The sequence below is a fragment of the Lycium barbarum genome, chromosome 12, assembly GCF_019175385.1.
Source record: "Lycium barbarum isolate Lr01 chromosome 12, ASM1917538v2, whole genome shotgun sequence".
NCBI lineage: Eukaryota > Viridiplantae > Streptophyta > Magnoliopsida > Solanales > Solanaceae > Lycium > Lycium barbarum.
In genome coordinates this window covers 13882029-13890073 of record NC_083348.1, presented here as the reverse complement: position 1 = coordinate 13890073, position 8045 = coordinate 13882029, and the positions used below count along the sequence as shown (strand labels likewise).

Below are 8045 nucleotides of genomic sequence, written 5' to 3'. Positions count from 1 at the left end.
GGGAAGAGTGTAAGACGCGTTTGGCATTTGAAATAAAGAATGGGGCCTTTAGCCCCTTCATTTACTTCACGCACTGGGCCGGGTCAGGTCTTTGTTGGGCTGGACTAGGCCCCTCTGAAAAGGGCAGCCCACATTTTCATATACATACATATAATATATCATATCATATCATATATATATATATATATATCGTACGTAAATATTCTCTCTATATATGTGTGTGTGTGTGTGTGTGTAGTATATATGTATATAGATATATTACATGTATATATATTAATGCAGCAAACAAGAAAAGGAAAAGAATTAACGGGTAACAAAAAAAAAGACAATTTAAGAGATTGATTTGCTATTAAATTGAAATTAATCAACCAAAAACGTGGCTAAAAAAATAAATTTAAGGGATGAGCCTTAATTAAGTTGAAGCATGAATTTGCTATTTCCAATTGCATCCCTATTTTGGCTAGTTAATTGATTGTTTCAATTGTAGCCGTAATCAACATGTTATAAGAACATTTAACATAACCATAATTAGTTACCCAAACCAATTGTGATTTAAAAAAATTATCAATATGACTTGATTATGCAGAAAATAAAACATGAAGGGAAAAAGATAATTTATTTTGATTAATCCACCTCCTTGAAAATAGAGTGAAATGCCTAATAATTTGATAATTTGACAATTTAAACTATTAAGTAAAAAATTGTCGTAAACTACTTTCTCTTGGTTAATTTTGCAAAACATCATAATTGTAAAATACTTAGATTAATTTAAGCTATTATAGAAATTACTTTATCAAGCAAAATATTACCTAAATAATTTTATAAAATTATTTTGACTTATAAAAATACAGATTTCACTCTGTTTGATATTCAAGGACTCTGGGTAATCAAAACAAATTATGAGAGGTCAAAAATTATGTGTCAACAATTGCCCCTTCGGTGTTCGGGGATGGCGGGACCATCCCTGAGCAACGAAATTTGACTAACCCTGATTTTTGACTAACTCAAGTCACATTACCTCTCATTTTTATGCAATTTTCAAAATACATGGCCGATCCCTGGTTTCGGGGTTTCTTACATATCTCAAGTTGCATGAAAATTCAGGCTACTTGTAGTTCGACTCAATCATGACTTCTAAATGCATTTAAAATAAATTCTCAGATATTCCGGCTGTCAAGATGGGAAGTTCGGTGTGATTGGTAAGAGTGTGACTGACTCTCTAGCATTAAATCCGCCTACATATCCTTGTTCTTGGGAATCAAGTCACTTGTAGTTCAACTCAATCAGAGGGAAAGGATATCTCTTATGTAGGAATGCCTTTAATGTGTCCTGGTGTGTGTCCGACCGGTTGCGGATTAAGAAAGAAAATAAGCAATAAATAATCTTGTGTGGCTGAGCATGGTGAGGAGTAATCTTCCAAGTCCTGGCCGGAGAGCTTGACTCTCATGGGCACCTTATCTCGACTGGCTGTGTAAGATAAAGTTTCACGTTTGCTCCGTAATCTGTCTGGATTTGATTTGGTCAACCTGCTATGACTGGCGGCTATAAATCTACTTCCATCTGCTGAGTGACGTTGATTTTTGAATGACTACTATTGCAGGCTCATGACCAGATTTATATCGTCTTGTCTTTTGAGCGAATACAACGGTCTCTTGATCGGTTTTCCATCGCTTTTGTCTTTTGAGGGCAAAGAATATGGTCTCATGACCGGTTTACATCGGTTCGCTGTCTTATCACACCATAATTTATATGCATGGCCTTCCTGGCAATTGAAATAAATGCCCTCTCAGCAGTAGGAAAATAAATGTGCAATGGCCTTCTTGGCAGTTTGTATGAATGGCCCTCTCGACAGCAGGAAAATAAACGTGCAATGGCCCTCTTGGGAGTTTGTATGAATGGCCCTCTCGGCTGCAGGAAAATAAACGTGCAATGGCCCTCTTTGCAGTTTGTGTGAATGGCCCTCTCGGCAGCAGGAAAATAAACGTGCAATGACCCTCTTGGCAGTTTGTATGAATGAACCTCTCGACAGCAGGAAAATAAACACGCAATGGCCCTCTTGATAGTTTTTATGAATGACCTCTCGGCAGGAGGAAAATAAACATGCAATGGCCCTCTCGGCAGTTTGTATGAATGATATAAATGACAGATATGGCCCCTTTAGCTAAATCGTCTTTCTTTCGTCCATTGTTCTGGCTGTGACCCTCTTGCTCGGATATGCCGTATTGTTTTACTATACCTTTCGGCAAATCATTTTATCATTATGGTCTTTTTGTTCTTTGTGGGCCCTCATGGCCAGGTATTTGGCCTCATGGCGTTTTCGTCTTTCTGTAGCCCTTGTGGCTAGATATTTGTCCTTTTGGCATTTAAATCCTCTTGTAGCCCTTGTGGCTGGGTATTCGCCCTTACGACGTTTAAATCCTTTTGTAGCCCTTTTGACTAGATATTCGTTCTTATGGCATTTTCGCTCATTTTGTAGCCTTCATGGCCAGATATTCGCCCTTATGGTGGTTTGATCTTTTTATAGCCCTTTTACCTTTTTCCCTTGGTGGGAGTTAAAATCTTTCATAACCCTTGTAGCTGGGTTATATATATTTCGGAAGCCGGATCTCAGCAGCGGTCTGGACCCTTCTCTAACGAAGTGTTTCCTGCACATGGAGCGAAGTTAGAAAAAAGGATCATCTTCCGATGTCCTGGGGACCTGCATTAGAAATGGGTTAGTTTTTCCTATCTTTAGTTGATCTGTGTTGCCGGCATTGTCACATCTTCTGCTTTCTGGACGCGAAACCCCTTTAGCTCCGATATTCGAAAGATAAACCTATTTTCATTATGCAGAGAAATGATTTTTTGCAATGTTACTACAAAGATATCTATATATTTATATTATTTTGTTTTTTGAAAAATGACAATATTTTAATTGTCATGACATGTGTTTTGAACGAGGGAGCCCTCTTCTTCCGTGACTGGGGTTTTTATTTTCTTATGCGGAATTGTTAGACCTTCTCTCAAAAATTCTGCCCTAGTTTAAATCTTGATCCATCCATTCTTATGCTGAATCTTTCGGGAAATTTTGAGGTCTTCTCAAAATTTTTGCCCCATTCAGAGTTCTGGGTTAGCTGAATATCCTGTAGTGGCTTGTCGGCACGGATTTTTGAGATCCTTTCAAAAATTCTGTCCCAGTTGGGCATACAGCAGTCTCTGCTCCTTTGTGAAGTCCTATCTCTGAGGCTCGCTGGGGGTTTTTCTTGGTTTTTTCTTTGATGCGACCGAAGCTCGAAGAGCGCCTACATATCCCGTCGCAATAGGAATTCAGGTCAAACGTAGTTCAACAAAAAAATGGATTTTTGTTTTTTTTACTAATAAAGCGACCGGGTCCCAAATGGACTGCCTATGTATCCCACTGTGGGGAAATCAGGTCATTGCGTAGTTCATGTTACAAAGGTGTTTTGTTTTAGCCTATCTATTACAAAACGATTACAAGCAAAGGAAACGACTAATACAAGCAAATAGAATAACAATTACAAGCAAATAGTACTATTACGAACTGAGAAGCTCCTTCTTCATGCATAGTAGAGCTTGATTGCATTTGAGTTGATCGGTTTCGGCTACTCTTAGCCATCCATTTCTGCTAGTACTACCGCTCCTCCAGAGAGTACTTTGCGGATTACGTAAGGCCCTTGCCAGTTGGGAGCAAACTTCCCTTTATATTCCTCTTGATGTGGAAAAATCCTTTTGAGCACCAACTGCCGATCTAGAAGAGTCTGGTTCTGAATCGTTTGTTAAAGGCTCTTGCCACACTACTGGAAACTGGGGCTAGGCAACTCCTTCCTCTACAATGATTATACAACCGTTGCTATAACCGAGGTACTGCAACGGTTATACCCGTTGCACAAGGACCAGAATGCTATTGTTACACTTTAGCGTCTAAACCGTTCCAATTGTATTGAAACTGTTGCCATACATTTACCTAATGGGATGGTTTTCTTTAACTATTGCAATAGTTTTTATATGGCAACGGTTTTGTTTCTATTGCAACGGTTTTAAATTCCCTCCCAAATTTTTCTTATTTTCACTGTAGACCTGCCAAAAACAGAGACCACATTATTTTTCTTTTTACCCAAAAATCGTAAAATCTGTATTGAGGCCAATTTAGTTTTCCTTTAACCCTCCAAATTAAACACTGAACTCTCTCTCTCCTAAATTCATCACCCACTTCACTCTATCTCTCTCTACTAAATTCTACTTCACTTTGCACCCTAATTATCAATACTCTACTGAATCTCGTCGTCGCTGTACTCAATTCCAGGTTATCTTCTCTATTCTCTCATCTCTTTTTTTGGATTTATTTTGCATGTTCTTCCAATTCTACAATAAAATCGTTGGGGGTATGGGTTCTGATTTTTTTTTTTTTTTGAATAAGTATGGACTCTGATTTCCTGATGTTCCTTTTTTTTTTTTTGGTCTCAATCTTTTTACAATATCTGGTTGCTTTTTTTATTGTTGTAAGAATTGGGTGGAATTACTTCGATTTAGTAAATATCTAGCGGAAAGGTGTAAGCTTTACTGTTTTCAAAGTTAGTGTTATGTCTAATGTTGGATTGTTCGGATTTTGTTGTATAAAATGAGCTTGTGAGACACGATTTTTTCTCTCAAGAATCTAACAGAAATTAGCTTTTCTTTGCTCTTGGAGTTTCCTTTCTTTTGCTTCTCATTTGTGTTTGTTTATTCTTGTTCTAAACTCATTGTCAACTGTGAAAGCTCCAAGCATTCTCAACTCTCAAACGCCTCAATTCGTTGCTCGTCGAAAGGTAATTTCAATAATATTTTGTAGCTCTTACAATTCTGTTTGATATTGAATTTTATATTGGTTTCGTTGGTCAGGTGATTTTATTTCTATACGTGCAAAATTGTGAGTTGAATGCTTACATTTAGTATCCCCCTCCCCATATTAAATTATGTTATGTGCTTGTCGTGTAGTTTAGGCAGTAGATAAACTAAGTTATTAGCTTAATAGTTTATCTTCAAATTGTTTCCATCTTTGTTTCAAAACAGTTCAAATTTATTGATGTGTGTCGAGGTTTTAGCTTTCCTTTCCAGTTCATATAATTTAGCTTAAGTTTAATGCGGTTTGAGTTAGATAGTTATCCTTTTTTGTGTGAAAGCATGAGGTTGTCTCTAAGGAGTCAAAATTTATTTACCTGCTCTCGTTAATCTGAAATAGGACTAAGTATGGTCCACACTTCGCTGTCAATGTTCTGAATATAGTCATTATTTTGAAATAGCTGTTGTTGATAACAACCTTTTTGAGTCGAAGGTTGATCGCATTTAAGTTCTTTTATATCAAGTATGGTTCCTCTGTTTGATGCAAAAAGTCTTGAAAAAAATGCAAAGTCTCGCTGTTAAAAATTCTTTAAGCTAAGTTGAAAATAAGTTTTTGATATGTAGTCACTGGAGACTTAACGCTGCTCATACTGGAACAAGTATTAAGTACTTCAATGCTCATTGTATCTGCATCTTTAATTGGTTTCAAGTATGTTGCTACTGTTCTGTGCGTAGAAGATAAAATTGAAGGCCAGTTCATGATAGAGGATTGGTTCCTTTCACTTTGTCAAGATTTTTCAGTTTTTGGCAATTAGGTGATTCTAGGATATAGGAATACTAAGTTTTAAGTGAGAAAGCTACAATACATCTTTTGCGCCATGAAATATTTATTAAATAGTTCATCTTTACAATACCTGGATATTTTTTTTTTTTTTTGAAACTGGTAACTTTAATACTAGGTTGCTTATTTTGCTGTTATAACATTTAAAGAAGATAAGAAATGGGTGGAATTACTTCAATTTAGTAAATATCTCGTGGAAAGATGTGAGCTTTACTGTTTCCCGAAGTTAATGCTATGTTTAATGTTGGATTATTCTGATTTTCCTGTATAAAATGAGCTCTGGGTAACCATTTGAGACTCGATTTTTGTTATCAAGAATCTATCAGAAATCAGGTTTTCTTTGCTCTTAGAATTTCTTTTTCTTTTGCTTCTCATTTGTGTTTGTTTATTCTTGTCATAAACTCATTATCAACGGTGAAAGCTCGAAGAATTCTCAACTCTCAAACGCCTCAATTCGTTGCTGTCAAAAGGCAATTTCTTTAACATTTTGTTGCTCTTCCAATTCTGTTCGACATCTATTTTTATACTGTTTTCGTTAGTCAAATGGTTTTATTACTATATGTGAAAGATTGTGAGTTGAATGCTGACTTTTAGCACCCCCTCCCTCCCCATATTAGATTTCATTATGTGTTTTCGTGTGACTTAGGCAGTAGATAAACTAAGTTATTAGCTTAATCATGTTTCAAAACAGTTCATGTTTAATGATGTGTGTCGAGGTGTTAGCTTTCCTTTCCAGTTCATACAATTTAGCTTAAGTTTAATCCGGTTTGGGTTAGATAGTCAACCTTTTTCTGTGTGAAAGAATGAGGTTGTCTCCAGGGAGTCCAAATTTATTTACCTTCTCTCGTTAGTATGAAATAGGACTAAGTATGGTCCATATTTCGCCTTCCATGTTTTGAATCTACTCATTATTTTGAAATAGCTGTTGTTGATAACAACTTTTTGAGTCGAAGGTTGATCGCATTTAAGTTCTTTTATACCATCGCATTTAAGTTCTTTTATATCAAGTATGTTTCCTCTGTGTGATGCAAAAAGTGTTCAAAAAATGCAAAGTCTCCCAGTTAAAAATTCTTTAAGCTAAGTTGAAAATAAGTTTTTGATATGTAGTCTCTGGAAACTGAATGCTACTGATATTGGCCCAAGTATTAAATACTTCAATGATCATTGTATCTTCATCTTTAATTGGTTTCAACTAGTGTTGCGACTGTTCTGTGCTTAGAAGATAAAGTTGAAGTCCAGTTCATGATAGAGGATTGGCTTCTTTCACTTTGTTAAGATTTTTCAATTTTTGGCGATTAGGTGATTCCAGGATATAGGAATACTAAGTTTTAAGTGAGAAAGCTGCAGTACATCTTTTTCCCCTGAAATTTTTATTAAATAGTGAATCTTTATATATATATATATTTCATTTCTTTCTCATCGACACTAATGACATGAGTTTTCAAATATACTATTCAATAAAAATTTGATAGTCTTTTAATAACAGAACTTTTTTTTTTTTGGTAAAACAAATTTTATTTATCAAAGTAGATATATGTACAAAGTTCAAACTGGAAAAACTGGCACATGGACAAAGTCCCATGTGTCTAGCAACAAACCAACACCTAATAGCTAAAGGAACAAACTAGGCAAAACTCTCAAGAACACCCTAGCTAAGCTATGCTAGTCCCTCAAGGGTAGAAATTAAGATCCTGAATTCTGCTAGCTAAATTGGGCTTCAAACTTGCTCTTTGAACTACTTCTTGTATGATCAATCCGGTAAGCAGCTCCGGGTTCCTCTTTTTCCCATGGAAGACTCTTGTATTCCTCTCCTATCATAACAAGTACACACATCCAGCCAACACAGTCCTAAATATCTCTGCTATAGTATTTCAACCATTCATATGAGTTATCATCCATAGCAGCTCATCTTGGCAGTTTAGTGCATTCCTGTGATAATTCTGCCAGGTTAGTATTTTAGCTTCCATATAGTTGTTGAAAAGAAGCATTGCAAGTAAAGGTGGTATATTGATTCTTCTTGCTCATCACATAGGGGGCAGATATTTTCATCAATGAGCCCCCACTTAAGAAGTTTAGCTTTGGTGTAAAGTATTTTTTGAATTGCCAAGTATAGAATGAATATCCACTTTGGTGCTGCAGCATTGTTACAAATTAAACTCTTCCAAGCTACCTTCTGAAAACTACCTCTCAAGCCATTACATACTTGCTTTATTGAGAAAGTGGTAGATTTCTACACTTGTATGGAGTCCATTCCTGCATCAGTCAGTGTCTTGGTGGCCTTAAAGATCTTCTTCAATACCCAGGAAGCTTGTTGAGGCATACAATTCCATATAGAAAGCACAACTAGACTGACTAATTGAACACTATGAAATTAATTACCTCATGA

General features: G+C 36.1%; 1 protein-coding gene across 1 annotated transcript in view; it reads left to right on the top strand.

Moving 5' to 3' along the window:
- The first annotated feature begins 3911 nt into the window (after nucleotides 1-3911).
- The window catches only part of LOC132624133 (uncharacterized), a 46541-nt gene continuing 42407 nt past the window's right edge, over nucleotides 3912-8045 (top strand). The window contains exons 1-2 of the mRNA XM_060338958.1: nucleotides 3912-4303; nucleotides 4756-4805. The gene's annotated coding sequence lies outside the window, so the exon portion shown is untranslated. The remainder of the gene's footprint in view (nucleotides 4304-4755; nucleotides 4806-8045) is intronic.